We start from the raw sequence: 17746 nt of genomic DNA, 5'->3' as shown, positions 1-17746 counted from the left end.
ATGTCATGTTACAAAAAGATTCCAGTTCTTTTCCTTCAGCTAGACCTTCCTGTAGTCTGTCTGTCCCCTTCTAATGTAGATGTCTCCTCTTTTTAAAGAGGAGACATCTATTACAATTGATTACATTGTAAGTCCTACCTTTAACCCAATATACCAAAATAGGGAAACAAGTTTTCCCATTAACAAAATGTTGTTACAATTATTATGGTAATGTTGACTTTGGAATGTAATCGTTACAGCCAATTTAGTAGCTCCTTCGATGATCTTCTTCTGTTGTTGTCGAATCTAGAATTCAAATCACGGCTACTTCAGCAACGGGATTTGCTCCTTATTCTAACTGTTACAACAACATAACCTGTAATGATAACCTTGTAGTCTTCCAGGTTGTTTCAGCAACGTAGACTATAATGATAATTGTTTCAGCAACTATCCGTTTCAATCAATAAATTATGAATGTAATGTAATTATATGTAAAATAAATTAAATGTATAGTAACGAGAAGAAATATTGTATACCTTTTAGAAAAATGGATTAAAGCAGTAACATGGACTTTAAATATAGGTTAGAAAAGGATGACATAATAGCAAAATATATGGTCAAAAAGGGACAATGTGAGGTCCTAACAATCATCAGGATGAGCCTTGTTTGACATCAATGCCAACACTTACACAACCAACCATTTTCAAACCATGAAATGTCCAACAATCTGCCCCTTTATCATTGATGGAAACACTACAGACTCCCCCTCAGGCTTGGAATGATCTATTGTGATGCCAAATTTCTCCCCCTTTGACATCAATGGAAAAGAAAACTTCACTTGCACACCCCTAAACCAATGCCACCTACTCTCCCATGACTTCCTCCAGCTAAGTAACTTACACCTTCTACCAAAATGAAGTCATTTGGAGGGAGGAGTCACAACTCGTATCTTCTTCTTGAGATACTTAAATGGTTCTCCTGCAAGTGGTTTGGTAAATATATCTGTATATCCTTTAGTTTTTTCTTCATTCATATAATATGTGTACAACAAGTCACAACAAAAATATATTCCGCTTCAATAGTCAATAGAGAGATGGAGCCTTGTTTCTTGCTAACCCACGATACCAAGCAGTCACCCAAAAAGAAAGTTTCACCGGAAGTACTCTTCCTGTCATCTAGACTTCCAACCCAATTTTCATCTATGTAGGCCTACATATTGAAGTCTTTACTCCTGGCATACCATAGCCCATACTCTATTGTACCTTGAATATATTTGAAAATCCTCTTAACAGCCACAATATGACTTTCTCGTGGACAAGCCTGAAATCTTGCCACAATTCCCACTGCTTGCATGATATCTGGACTTGAAGCTGTGAGATACAGTAAGCTTATTATCATCGGTATGTATTCAGTCTGATTTACCTGTGGCATTGCATCTTCCTTGCACAGTTTACAACCTGTAGTCATGGCTGTGCTGATAGATTTGCAATCCTCCATTCCAAATTTCTTCAAAGTTTCCTTGAGGTATTTGGATAGAGATTTAAAAAATCCTCATGGAGACTGAGTAATTTGAAGACCCAAGAAGAAGGAAAACTCACCAATCATGGACATTTCAAATTTTTTTTGCATACAGTTTGCAAACCGATGCCCCAAATGCTCCACGTTGCTGCCAAATATTATGTCATCGATATATATATCGATTACAAGTAGGTAATCATCTTTAGATTTTACATAGAGATTTCTATCAACTGAGCCTTTCTTAAACCCTTGTTGTTGGAGATACTTATCTAGCCTTTCATACCAAGCTCTGGGAGCCTGCTTCAAACCATACCTAGCCTTCTTCAGTTTCCATACAGGTCATTCACTGGAGGAGAGCAGAAAACCTTCGGGTTGCTCAATGTAAACCTCCTCTTCTAAGTCTCCATTAAGAAAGATAGACTTCACATCCATCCGATAAACTTTGATGTTCTTATGAATGGAAAGAGAAAGAAATATTCTTATGGCTTCTATTCAAGCTATTGGTGCAAAGGTTTCTTCAAAATCTAGCACTTATATCTAGGCATACCCTTTGGAAACAAACCAAGCTTTGTTCCTGATTACTTGACCCTTTTCATTCAATTTGTTCTTGAAAACCCACATGGTTCCAATAAAAAAAAAAATGTTTTGGTCTTGGAACAAGCACCCACGTGTCATTCTTTTCAATTTGGTCTATCTCCTCATTCATGGATTTCACCCAGAAATTATCTTCACTTGCTTGACAAAGGTTCTTGGGTTTTATCTATGACAATAAAGCCAAATTTGCATGATTCATACTTCCCACAAGTTTCCTTATGGTTTGGACACCCTATCTTTGATCTCCAAGAATCTGAATCTCAGGGTGTTCCTTCTGCACATACTTGGAAGGCGTTTTTCGCCTTGAAGACATGCTTGCTTCCTCACCTTCATTGTCTAAATTTGTTTCATTCAGATAATTGACACTTAATTCTGAACTTTCTTCATAATTTGAGTTCAAATTTCATGCAGAGGGTTCAGGTTGTGAGCCTACTTCATCAAATACTATGGCAATGCAGTCTTTTATCTTCCTTGTCCTCTTGATGTAGCATTTGTACCCTTTGCTTAAAATATAGTATCCAAGAAGTATTCCTTCATCAACGCGAGTCAATATTCCCAAGGTTCTTTTCATTTCTTTTAATGAAGCAATTTCTCCCAAACACCTTGAGGTGTTTAACTCATGTCGGTATACCCTTCCATAACTCATATGGAGTTTTGTCACTGTCAGACCTGAGATGAGTTCTGTTTGACAAGTATACTGCCTCCTAATGCCTTGCTCTTCACAAAATTCCTCAAACTCTCTTGAGGTGAAATATCCCCCTTTGTCTTATCTTAAGCATTTTATTTTCAAATCTTTCTCATTCTCTACCTGAGCCTTAGACTTCTTGAAGTTCTCAAATGCTTCCGCCTTTTATTTTTAGAGGAGAATCCAAGTAGCCCTAGTGAAATCATCAATGAGCAGCAAGAAGTACCTTTCTCCTTTTGATGTTTTTGTTGTAGCAGGGCCACAAATAATTGTGTGAATAAGCTCCAGAGGTCCAGATGATGAGAAATCTTTCAACTTGAAATGAGTCTTGGTCGGCTTGCCAAACTGACATGACTTGTAGATGGTGTTATCAGGCCTTGACAATCTAGGCAATCCTTTTACTGCACCTATCTTTCTTATCTTTATTAAGGTGTCAAAATTCATGGGCCCAAACCTTCTATGCCATAGCCATTCTTTGCTTGTTTTACTCAAATAACAACTAACCCTTGAGTCGTCGAACACATAAACATTATTATGAGTCTTGATTTCCTTCCTCACTAATTTTTGCATTTTTTATATTGAGGATCTCATCATATCCATTGTCACACATATGGATAACAATGAGTAGATTGTGTTTGACGCCTTCCACATACAAATTATGTGCTTCTATCTTCTGATCAAGACTGACCACTCCTTTCCTTTGATTCTTGCTGGAGAATTGTTGCAAAAGGTGACATTGCCTCCTATGTCTTTTTCTTTTAGTGATAGAAACTTGCTTTTGTCTCTAGTCATGTGTTTGGAACAACAAATTTCTACATACCATTTGTTTTCTTTATCATGTGCTGATAAGGCGAGCCAACATGGCATGATCTTTTTGGTCTTTTGTTTCCAGCTTCCTTTATCCTTTTGTATGTGAGTCTATCTGTCAGTTTGAGATTTAGACATGTATTCAAAACTGCTTCTACACTCACTGGCCTTGTGCCTGAAATTATTACATTTAAAGCATTCAAATTCAATTTGTAGGGGAGGGAAGACATTCTGATTCCTAAGAGAGGAATCTTGAGACTTAGTAGTCCGGTGTGAATTAAACTTGAGATTCTCATCTCTTTCAACTTTGACAATTCTACAATCAATGGCTTTGTGTCTAAATATGTGACACTTATATAAGTGACCATAAAGCAAGTAAGCATGCATATTATTAAAAGCATTATGAGATTTAGAAGACAAATACCTTGGTCCACTGACTGTTTGGCTCGTCCTACATTGACAATATTCCTTTTGTTCGACTTCTTTTCTATCTTCATGAACTCTTTCATGATGCTTCTTCCTCTGACTTTGTTGCTCTTCAACTCCTATGGACTTGAAGTTTATCCTCTTTTTTACGACAGAATATTCTTGTCCCTTATAGTACCCCAGTCCGCTTCGATTCCTGAGGGGCTTTGACAACACAGAATCAGATTTAGTCTCCTAGTCCCTCTAGAAAATTTCTCATTTATAACCTTCTCATTCATTGCTTCCTCAAGATCAGTTCTTAGAGATTTCACCTCTGTGTCAACATAGTGGCAGTTTTCTTCCCATTCTTGAATCATATCTTGAAGCACCTCCTCCTTTCGTCTGGCTTCCTCCAAACCAACCTTTAGAGGCATAAAATCATGTTTGCAGGTTTTTGAGGTCGTTTCCCTTTTCAACTTGAGCATCTCCTATTTCATCTACTTGTTCTCCTCTTCTAGTCTTTCACAGTTTCCTTCTTCTCCTTTCAGCATAAGAGCTAGACTATCCTTTCTTTTGATAGCCTCTTCAAGTTTTTATTTATGATATGCAAACTCCTCATTATTTGAGATATACATTCCTTCTTCTACAGCTGCAATTGTTCCTTCATCTACTTGTTTTTCTTCCTTGCTTTCTTCAACTCATTAAGGGAACTAATGAGTTCTCCTTCAAAGTATACCACTTCTTCCTATTCTTCCTCTTCAGAGTCCACTATACCTTGTTTCTTGGAGTTTGTTTCGAGGGCCATAAGAAGATACTTATTTGACTCATATTCTGATGAGTCTTCACATTCTGATCCTGGAGCCGAACTATCCTCTTTGGAATAGAACCCCTTCTTCTTGTAGGGTTTCTTCTTCTAAAATGTCTGAGACTTATTTCTAAATTTCATATCTTCTTCTCTTTCAGCCTTTCCTTTGTAATGGTATTTGGAAGAGAAATTTCCAACTCTTCCATAGTTGAAACACTTAAAGGGAAACTTCCCTTTATCTTTACCTAGATCCATGCTTCAATTTTTTGGCTAGCTGAGTTAGATCCTGATCTAGATCACTGCTAGAGAAGTTTTAATGAACTATGTGCTCCTTTCCCTTATTGGATACTTTGAATGCAGCTTCCTTTGTTTCAGATTTCTCCAATCCTACTCTCATTTCATAGGCTATGAGAGTACCATGTAGTTGATCCATTTTGAGATCTTTAAATTTGGTCATTTCCTCTATAGTTGAGATTTTGGCATTAAATCTCATGGGTAGAGATCTCAATACCTTTTGAACAATCAATTCTTCCTTAACTTCCTCACTAAGTCCCCTAATAATATTAACCACTTCATCAACTTTGAGTAATTATTCAACTATGCTCTCATTCTCAGTCATCTTCAAGATTTCAAACCTCATTCTGAAGGTTTGAAGTTTTTCTTACTTCACTTTGTCATCTCCTTCATGACATTGGTTAAGCTTCTCCCACATTTCATAAGCAGACTTACAATGCATGACTTTCACAAGTTCCAACTGACTAAGACTACCAAGAATGGAATACTTGGCTTTACCATTGCTCATATACAGTTTCTTGCCATCTCCATCTATGGAAGGAATATCAGGCACATTGTAATTTACTAGTATTGAGGTCCAAACATCTACCCCCAGGACATAAGATATGCCTCCATTCTTACTTTCCAAAAGGAATAATTGGATCCATAAAAAAAAATACTCTACTTGAGTAAACTTCTTGAATCTCTTGCCTATTCACAATTCCTTAAGGATCTACCTTCTAGTGGTTAAACTGTTACTAAAGGAACTTGGCTCTGATACCAATTATTGGAATAAGGAATTGCTGAGAGGGGGGTTGAATCAATAATTTAAGAAACTGTTAATTTTATTTTCTGACTGTGCTTATAGTTCCTTCTTATGTTCTTTCATATGTGAGAGAATTCATTCATGAACAGTAAATCTATAAACTTTCAGATACACATACTCAAACAACAATATCATGATTGACATACATTTGAAACATTGTTTTCACGTGGAAACCCAGAGGAAAAAATCCAGCAATTTGTTGTTTGTTTTATGATGTAATTTAAGCACCAACTTAATTACATATGTTTGTTTGTGAGCACCACACACTGGAGGCACCAACCCCCTTTGTTTTCAAGCACCAACCTAGCAAGAGGCACCAACCTCTTAAGTGTGCAGGAACCAACATATCACTGCCACTATTCTACTATTTCATACAATTTTCATACTGAAAATAGAGGCATACAAATTACAAGTAAAATACCAACTAATGGATGTTTATAGATTCAACTTCAACACTCTGCTTTCTGAACACTTGTGGAAGTCTTCCTCCTGCTTATCACTGCAACACTTCCTCTGTGCTCTTATTTCTCTAATCAAAGCTCTCCATTGTTTCTGCCAAAACACTACCCTTGCAACACTTTGCTCGAATACACATCTCTCTGTACTTCTTTCTCACACATATGCTCACACTCCCACTCAACTCAATGGAGGTTCTGAGTTTTGTTCCTATGCTAATCTTGGCTCGATGTAGTCACTGTCATCATCAATTATTCCCAAGCATGTACCCCTGGCATGGCACCCCATTCTTTTGTTGATTTATGCTTACTCCAATTATGTTGTTGCATTAAAATCATAAGGATGGGTGATGATAACTTCTCTGTGATACTACTGACTCTCCATGTTGTGTATTAAATTTTAGTCCCCCTTACATATTTCACAGAGAATCCCCATGCTTATTTATTTCTCGTAGATATCTACCTATACATCCTCATGGAGTCTCTATTTTTCATTCAAGACCACAACTGCCAATTCATACATCTTTAATACACATTTGTTCTACTTCTCTATCAGCATATTTACACTACATAACACTATAATATCCTTTTCTATATTGATGCTTTTACACATAAAAGCCATATGAAAACAACAAACTCCGATTTTCCTTGGCCCCTTTTCTATAAGCCCCTTTTTTCATTTTTCTCCATAGGACCGAGGGCGGTGACCCCTCAAGGCGCTAAGACCTCTAGACCATCGATGGGGCCTATATTTCCTTTGTTAACCCCTTACACATGGTTTCATGTTTGTTTCAAAAAACCGACGCTTAATACCCACAGAGGCCCTTTATCAGAGATTTCTCTCTGTTGCACCTATGCCAGCGACCAAGGATCATCGATCACTGATTCCTGATAGGAAATAGGTATCTTGTGTTAAGCCCTAGCCTTTGGTTCCCTCAATACTTCGTGACCACCTGTTATCCTGCAAATTAGAGAATTTCCATTGTGGCAAATGAGCCAACCATTTCAAACCTCTAATCACTGATTGCCGAAGTGACGTCATCACCAGCCACATGGAACTTTCTTACTAGTGACACGTGTCACCCAAATATGGCCCATTAGGCCATCCAAAACACTGAAACAGCCTGCCATGTGTCCCTTTGTACTGTGACATCATGTCGATGTCAACAACCATGTGTCCCTTATCGGAACTAATTAGGTCCTGCCACTTGTCGTCCTCAAAGCTCATCTCAGACTACCATCTGTCCTCATTGGGCCCAACCAAATGCTTCCACGTGTCCTCCTGGAGGAGAGAGAAAGAGGCCTGCCATACTTGGTTTTGTAGCGAATTCCTATGTAAAAATATAATTGGCTCTCTCGGTCATTTAACAAGGAATGAATAGTTCTCGACATTTAGCTCAATTGACGTTCACAGGTCGACGATTTTTCAATGCCTGTCAACTTATGAAGCTATCGATTGTCGATCGCTGAACTGACCTGGTCCTCTCACATTGTGATATCGCAAGTTGTTAATTGGTGAACACTTTCGTTGTGCACTAAACCTTCAATCCCCTAATTGCTGATTGTCGGGACCTTCGATATGCGATATCATAAATCGTTAATCGTCGGCTCACTTCCGTTGTGCACTGAAACTTGAACCCCTGATTGTTGGGACCTATGATATGCGATATCACAAATTGTATGTGATATCGTAAATCGCTAATTGTCAGTTCACTTCCGTTTTGCACTGAACCTTGAACCCCCTAATTGTCGGGACCTCTGATATGCGATATCACAAATCGCTAATCACCGGTTCTCTTCCGTTGTGCACTAAACATTGAATCCCCTGATCACTGATTGTCGGGACCTCTGATCTCTGATATACTCACTGCATAAGGTCTAAATCACCTTGAACTTCAATAGGTCGTATCATTTGAACCAAAGTCCATTCCTAGACTTCCGGATACTGTTGGAAAGCTATTCTAGAGCACTTTGCAATGAGAGGAGTCTGATTAGCCACTGAGCTCATCTGATACATTAAAATATGGCTCCAAATTCTCTACAAAGCTGGAATCACAACCACCAAGGCATGAAGCCCCATCATCAGGCTGAGCCTTGTTTGACATTAATGCCAACACTTACACAACCAGCCACCTTCATACCATCAAATGTCCAACATATATATATATATATATATATATAGAGAGAGAGAGAGAGAGAGAGAGAGAGAGAGAGAGAGAGAGAGAGGAGTGTCACAACAAAAAAATCAATCTCATTTGTTGTTTTGTTGACATTAGGAAAACCTTTTGATATAATTCCTAAGACAAACCTTTGGAAGAGATAAATGTTCCTCAGAGAGTTGAGGGTTGTTGTGACAATGTTGTATGATCAAAAGAAATTAACTGCAATAACATAGTCAAACAAGGGTGTCCCTTGTCCCCTACCATTTTTAAATACACATTGAAAAGTTAGAAAAGTGTTTGGAAGAAGCATGTTGTGTTAGCCCCACTCTCATTATTATAATCACCACTCTTCTTCTTTGCACTGATAATAATGTTCTTTTGGTAAGGAGTCCTTACGATCTTGGCATAATGGCAAAAAACTAAGAATCTTCCAATATTTTTATTCCAAAATGGGTATGATTGCTAATATTGACACACCAAATTCATGATAATTGAATCTAGAAATATCATATATGATACATTCATATATTACAACAACAACTTGGAGGAAGTTCCTTCATAAAAATATCTTAGAATAGATATCCATCACAAGCTCAACTAGAATTATAACATCGAGAAAATGATAAATGAAGGATGAAAAGCTTGTTATGGACTTGAAAAAAATTGTAATTCAATAGATCATTGACTATGAGATATAAAAAACTACTCTTCAAGACTCTCTCACCCTTGTTATTTATGGATGTGAGACTTGTGGATGAAATATCTCTATTGAGTCATGGAAGAAGATACAATAGATCCAAAAGTAGTTTATAACCTATGATACCAAGACTAAAGAAAATGCAACCTATTTTATCCTCGTCATCAAAGTAAGCCTTTCCCCTATTAAAATCTTGGTTATGACAAGAGGTTAAACAATATGGAAGACAAGAGGTTTCCTATAATTGCTTCTAACTCTAGCCAAAACCACCTTCAAATCAAGAAAGGATGGCATAAGAATGCCCATTCTTGGCTATATCATTTGGGGATAAATAATGAGCCTAAGCATTGTGCAAAATAAAGATAATATTAAAAATATTTTTGCATCAAAATTTAAGAAGAAACTATGTGGTGACAAAGAGTTAGAAGGAAAAAGGAAACTAAGATATGGTGACCAATCAAAATCTTGAATATCAAAAGTATCTCTCTATCTTAACAATGTAAAATAGAAAATACAAAACTGTTAAAATGAGAACAAATTCTTATGAGCTCCATAGTGAAATAGGACATTGGTCAATTCACAATGCCATGGTATGAAAGAGTTTATTTTTTTTGTGACACTAAGAGGGTTGAAAATGAAAAACAATTTCTCCTAGATTATCCAACTAATACTCAAATTACATCTAAATTTAAAAATATTTTTTCATACTATCAACCTTCTCAACCTTTTATTCAACAAAACTATGGTGACATTGAAATACTTATTTTAATGCTTGTCAGCCATAAAAGGAAAATTCTAAAGAATTTTGAATAATCTCTTACTTTTAAAGGTCCAATATACCATATGTGATCTTAGTGGATATTTACATTATCATCATTTTCATTATCATAAATTATTATTAGTATTTTTATATTTTTCTCTTGCAATTTTTTTTAAATTTTAGAAGAATATTTTTAAATTTTCTCTTAATTTTTTTTAAGTTTTTTTTATCTTTTAAATGATTTTATTTTAAGTTTTAATTTGTAGTTTTGTAAAATTATTTCATAACATTGCTAAAATATGAACCAACTTCCACCAGCTACATATGAACCAACTTCCACCAGCTACATATGAACCAACTCCCACTAGGTACATATGAACCTATGCACCTACTCTCACTAGTTCCAATAATGAAATTGGGTATTAGACAATTCTCAAACACTGTGTGATGCAAAAATTTATATTTTTGTGACATTAAAAGGGATAAAGACAAAATACACTTTCTTGTAGATTCCTTGTGTACATCTAAATTAAATCATAATTTCAAAATATTTGTCACATTGCTTACTTTCCTAACTTCTTAGATCATCAAAATTAGGATAATTTTAAAACACTTTTCTTACGTTTTTAAATATATAAATAAGATTTTAAAGAAATCTAAATAATCTTTACTTTTTTATGAGCGTTAAATCAATTATAATTTCAATGAGCATTAATCATTATTCTCATCTTTTAATTTTAATTATAAGAAATTAAAAAAAAATATAACTTTTAATTTATTACAACTGCATATTATAAAAAATTTAAATAAATTTCTACTAGAAACGAAGAATAATAGCCAAAAATAAACTTTAACTTTATTAATTAGAAAATATTCAATTTAATATAATAACCAAAAATAAACTCTAATTTTATTAATGAGAAAATATTCAATTTAATATAATAACCAAAAATAAACTTTAATTGTATTAATTAGAAAATATTCAATTTAATATAATAACAAAAAATAAGCTCAAATTTTATTAATTAGAAAATATTCAATTTGATGATGAAGATGGTGGTTAACATCTACCGAGACCAATCTTTGGTTTATAGGATCTAAAAACGAATTATTTAGTTTGATTTAAGATTTTATTCGTATGCTCAAAAAGCTTGGAGAGAAGCCTCCTCAGGTCAATATAATTTTGACACCGTAAGAGGCTAGGAAGGTCAATATTGCAACAAAGATTATGAAATTGAGATCTAATGTGGCTGTATGTGGGGCACTCTAAAAGGAAGTGATTTTCATCCTCGATGTTCATATTCTCATAGAGATGGGAGATCCTTCCCATCCATGGTGTTTTAGGAACTGCCCAATGACCCGTTTCACTATGGAGCTCATGAGAGTTCATTCTAATCTTGGCTATATTAATTTTCTTCTTTGGGCTAGTTAAAGCAGAGAGACACTTTTGATCTTCTAGGGTGGGGTTGATGACCTCCTTATAATATCTCAATTTTCTTTTCGCTGCTAAATCTTTCTCACACCACATTTTTTATTTGAACTTAGAAGTAACAATATTTTTAATGTTATTAATGTTTTGCAATGCAACATTCTTGTTGATCTCCCAATGCTTTAACGAGGCCCTGGTGTCTTTATACCAACCTTGTTTGAGCTTTAGGTGATTTTGGTTGGAGTTTAAAGCTAGCTTAGGAAGTCTATGGTCTCCTATGTTATTGAGTTTGTGCCTGTAGAATAGAAGTCTAGTCATAGCTAGGCTCTTAATAGAGGAAAAACCCACTTCTATAATAATTTGGACTTTAAAATTATTTTATTATAACAATAATAAGAATCTATATATTTTTATTCATTATAAATCTTTTTAATATATTCTAATCATATTATTATTTTTTAAAATAACATTGAATAGTGAATAATAAAATAAAAATAATATTAAAATAAAAATTATTTAATATTATTTTTATGTATAATAAAAATAATATTCAATTTAATATATGGTTGATAAATTATATTTATAATAGTTTGGATTTTAAAATTATTTTATTATAACAATAATAATAATAAGAATCCATATATTTTTATTCATTATAAATCTTTTTAATATATTCCAAAATAATATATTTCAAATAATATTGAATAACGAAATAAAAATATTTAATATTATATAATAAAATTAATATTCAATTTAATATATGATTAATGAATTATATTTATAATAATTTAGACTTTAAAATTATAAATCCTTTTATTTATTCAATTTAATTTTGAACAATAAAATAAAAATATAGATTTGTATTCATTATAAATCCTTTTAATATATTATGAATCATATTATTATTATTTTTTAATATATTATGAATCGTATTATTTTTTTTAAATATTATTGAACATTGAATAATAAAATAAATATATATTTTTATTCATTATAAATCCTTTTAATATATTGTAAATCATATTATTATTTTTTAAATTAATATTTAACATTGAATAATAAAATAAAAATGTTTAATATTATTTTTATGTATAATAAAATAGTAAAAATATATTATTGTTTATATATATATATATATATATATATAAATGATTTATATTTTATTTAATAAAAATGTTGGAAATTTATATCTTTGAATTCTAATCATTTTTTAAATATATATTATTTTGCTAATTATTTTAAAATAAATTATTTCAATAACATCCCAAAAACTTAAAATTAGTTTAAACGCTAACTTAAAATTGTTTTAACTGCTATCTCATTAGTGAACCAAGGACATAGAGTCCTCCCCACATTTATTTATTATAGTTGACAACCATTTTTTAGCACTCCAAGAATTTTAAGTTTTCTAATAATTTTTTGTGAAATATATTATTTCTGTAAAGCCCTCTGTGTCAAGCAACCAAAGGAATCATTTCCTGCATTAAAATGATTTTGTGTGTTCAGACACATGTGTAACAGAGACTAGTTGTAACAACTGTGACCGTTTGACACTTGTTTGGAAAAATACAAATGTGGACCTCCCTAGTGGAAATAATGTAGGGAAAGGAAAAGATACTCGGAGGATGAATTAATTTTTATAAATTTTCTGTTTTGGAAAAAATTGTAGTTGAAAATTGGTAATGTTGATAAGGAAAAATAAAGACGGTAATTCTTACCTTTTCTTTTTATAATAAATAGTAATTTTTATATTAGAAAAAAATATAAAATGATAAATTAAAGCATGAAAAAATATAAAGAAAATAATTATTTTATCTTAACAAAAATTATAAAATAGTAAATTTGTAAATAAGTAATTTTTTAATATAAAAAAAAATAGTGATTTTTATATTGGAAAATTTTATAAAATAGTAAATTTAGTTTTAAATGGATAATTTTTATTAAAAAAATCAATATGTTTAAGTATTTATAAGATGTATACTATGGAATTTTTTCAGCTTAAATTTTATAGGGTCGAATTGGAATCTCAAATTGAATTTGGTAACTATGATAAACTCACAACATACAATTATTTAATGAAACATTGATGGAGGAGATCAAAAGTTAAAATATGAAAAAATAGCAAAGGAAAGTTTTAAAAGATCATCCAGAGGGGAGTTGAAAAAGAAAAATAAAAAAGTTATTTAAACATAATCAAAATATTTTTAGTAATGTTAAGAATATGAGAAAATATTTACCAAAATTTAATAAAAATAAGAATAAATACTTTTATTACCATGTGTATGTTTTAATAAAATAGTCTATTATATATGTATTAAGTTTGATATCATATTTCCTAATTTATAAATTAATGAAATATGTTTAAATTGATGAGAATAGATGTTATAATCTCTAAAATACAATGAATTGAATATATTAAGTAGAAATAAATAAAATTGATACTTATGAAAACATCTATTTATTGTGAGGATTTGTAATGGCCATGAGGTAGAAATTTCTTTGAAGAAAAAAAAGGGAATTTAAATCACCCATGGAAGCACATTAAAATGGCAATCGATGCCAAACTTTATAACCATCCTAGAACAAAGGTGTTTCATGTTAGATTGGTGTCACAGTAAAATCTCCATATGTTTTGAGCTCTATTCCCATTACATCAATTGTTATTGGATTAGTTCTCTTACCATTAAATACATCTGGAAGAAAAATCTCTTTCAAAATTATAAAAGTGGTTTTTGATTTGCGACATAATTTTATTGTTCGTGGCATTTCGAAGCAAATCAATAACTTTAGTCAATGAATTGAGAAGAGTCTAAGTTATCTATTGAAAATACCCGGAGTATATCTTTCTTTATTGCAATTTACATTTATAAATAAGTTTCAATGCATTGTAATTTAGAAGGTTGTAGTGAAATTGGATGAGTTGTGTTCTCATAACATAGCTAAAATTGGATAGAAAATATATTTAAATTCGATTAAAAAAAAAGATTAAGGGATAAAAAAAATCCGAATATGATATGGGTAATGTGTAACCACTTACCTAGAAGGTATATATAATGGGTTGCTGGAAATAATTATCAGACAATTATGTCATAGTGTACCATGTCGAAGACCATTATTACGCTTAAAACAAATCTATTTTAGAATAAGCCTTCAAATTTTTAGTTTTTATTAAATAGATGATTAGGATTTGAAATTGAAGGAATATTTGTAGCCATATACAAAAGTAGACATGTCGAAGACCATTATTACACTTGAATCAAATCTATTTTAGAATAAGCCTTCAAACTTTTAGTTTTTATTAAATAGATGGTTAGGGTTTGAGATTGAAGGAATATTTGTAGCCATATACAAAAGTAGATTGTTGAAATTTATGTATGACCATCACCTTGTGCATTTTCCCTTCTTCTTTTTTTATAATATAATTATTTGTTATGTTTTTACAAATGCAAAGGGATTTTATAGCATGTGGCTTGTGAATTTCACTCCAAAACGTTCTCCACTTGGGACCTAGGAATTTTGATTTACACAATTCGTCCACCAGTTTGAGCAACAAAATGTTTCAATAATCCATGCTACTTGATCCCTCTATATTCTTCGACTAGCTCTGATTTTATTTTTGTTTATATCTCGATCACTTTGTATTGTTCAACCGACTTGGATTGAAAACGTTTATGTGTCTTCGCTTGGCATACCGGGAATTTCAAGTTTTATAGTGGAGAAAACTTCATCCTAGGAGTGTGTTTTCCCTTGAATATCGTGGTTTGCATAAGTGTGTAGTGATTTTGGAAGGCCATACTGATGGGCCTCCAAACTAGACATAAAGTAAGGCTCATCTAACCTTTCTTATGGGCTCATCTAACCTTTCTTAGGCACATGAAGGCTATATTAAATATCTCCTTCTACACTTGATAATGTTATTTAGCTTTAATATGTTCATTAGGAAGGTTTATGAATAATTTCTTATTTGTGCCTAATATTATTTATTTTTGTAGAATATTCTGAGAATGTTGGGAAAATTATGGAGATTTAGAGGAGGAGAAAATTTAGGGACTTGCTCCCTACTATAGGAGGATCAATATTGGATAATAAATCAATAAGATGTTATGAAATTATTGCACAGATTCTGGAGCTCCAATGATTGAGAAAATCTAAGAATGTATTCCCTGTCATTTAATGTAGATTCCCAGTCTTGGGAACGAGATCCACTATTTGAGGGATTTTGGAGGGGAAAACTTCCCCCTTTGATGGGGAATGCTTCCTCTTTTCATGGGGAATTATTCCTAATCATTTTGTATAAGTATCAAGTCGAATTTGCCTCTAGGGGTGGATTTTTATTAGTATTCTTGTGGATAGAACTCGTATTTTTGCAGCTCCACTATCATTTCTTGCGGGGATGTAATTGTATTGGCGGAAATAATGAAGATTGGTACCATGTTTAGCTTCTAAATCTTGGTTTCTTTCATAGGACTTTGAGCTTCCTTGGGCTTGGTCATCCCAGGAGCCTCAAAGCCCTTTTGTATCATTTATTTTTCTTCCTTTCACTTCTTATTCACATGCATCTCTTGTTCTTGTTTTTTTTTTTTTTTATGCATTTAGTATTGATGATTTCTTATTGTAGGATTGGTTTAAATGGTTGAAGTAAGTTATTTTGTAGGATCAAAAGCACCATTTCATCCTTGGAAAAACTTTGGAAGGTCATAGTAATCATCGAACTACTTGGATTAGTTTGCTTATTCCCAAATATGAATTTCTGGAAGTCCCTTGTGGCAAATAATAATAATTTTCTGCTATTCTTTAGAACATGCTAACGAACTTCAACTGAGTTGATTCCACTTGCATTAGATCAAAAAAAAAGTTACCGTTAATAACAAAATTTACCCCATTTCATTTTCACTAGATTAGTTTAGGCATTTGATATATTTACTAGCTCACTAGTTCTCGAATTTCTAGATTTTAGACTAGTAATTTTCTGTTATTTTTTAGCATGTGTTAACAAGGGTATTTTTGAGTGATTCCACTTGGAATGGAGACCTAAGACATCCTAGTCAATAAAAAAAAAATGTCCCATCCAATTTGGATTTTATTTTCTTGGTCATTTGGTGAATTATATCTTCCTGTAGCAAACTTGTTTCCTGTAGCAGATTCCTGTAGCACTCTTCCAACATGTATATACTTGCCTAGATTTGCTCAAAAAGGTTGGTTTTTGTCCCTTAGGGTTGAATCATGACCCCTAATATATAAATAAATGATTTAGGAGGAATAAACACCACTTAGGACTTGCCTTTTTACCCATGCAAAACATCTCAGTGATTTGGGTTAATGGACAAATTTATGAATTGGATAATACAATAATGATTTTCTTGATTGCCACATCCAATGAAATCTATCAATGGATCTAAACTCTTTGAAATGTAATGATTGATATTTAGTTAATGATATTTACTTTATGCAATTATAATAGTTTTTCCTTCCTTGTATTTTCTTTCTTGCAATAGGTTAAGGTTTCCATTTCTGCAACTAGTTAGGATTTGATTTGATTACATGAACTCCATTACATCATGTCAACAAAGTAAGACCACATTGTATGTTTCACATATAGTGACGATACCTCTTAAGTTTGTATGAACCCTGGGTTGATAACTAAAGTTGGTAGCCTTGGGAGTTGCAACATTATTGTTGCAATACTGAGGCTCATCACTTTTTGGCGTTGTTTTCGGGGAGGTGTCAAAGCATGCATTATTTTCTTCCCTAGTTGATTCATTTATTTTACTTTCTTCAAAAAAATAAAAAATCATTAAGCATATTTCATTTCAAAAACAGAAAATTACATTGCATTAATATTCTTATTAAAAATAAATTAATTAAAAATACTTCTCCAACACCACCCCACCCCCCATTTGATCATGTGGTGCAGTAAGACACACATCACCATTCATTTTTGCAGGCAGGAGAAGAAGAGGTGACAGAGAATCTAGGAGAAATGGATGAAGATGATGACAATGATAAATATCCTCTTGGATTTCCCATTCATGTTGGGTGTGGAGCCTGATTATCTTCTTTATTCAGAGGTATCACCACATTGGACCCCAGTTTGTAATGTGGTGGCAATGCCGCCCGTAATATTTGCACTGCAAGGGGGGTCTTGTAAAATGTTGTAATTTCGTAGTCAATCTGGGTCATTCATTAGGCGGAGATTTGACGGTAGAAGTTATGTTTAATTTAGGGTTTTTTTTTCCCTAGAAGGCAACCCCTCGCTATATATGAGGGAATTGTATTGCGCCTATGTAGGTCGATATTCTGAGTGAAAAAGAGAGAGTAGATTGTGTGAGAGTGAAGAGGGAATTACGGTGG

Source organism: Pinus tabuliformis, chromosome 1_1 (assembly GCF_031772625.1).
Source record: "Pinus tabuliformis cultivar Carrire ecotype Pingquan chromosome 1_1, CPIR1, whole genome shotgun sequence".
Taxonomy (NCBI): Eukaryota; Viridiplantae; Streptophyta; class Pinopsida; order Pinales; family Pinaceae; genus Pinus; species Pinus tabuliformis.
The sequence above is the reverse complement of the archived record's forward strand: the minus strand, read 5'-3'. Positions refer to the sequence as shown.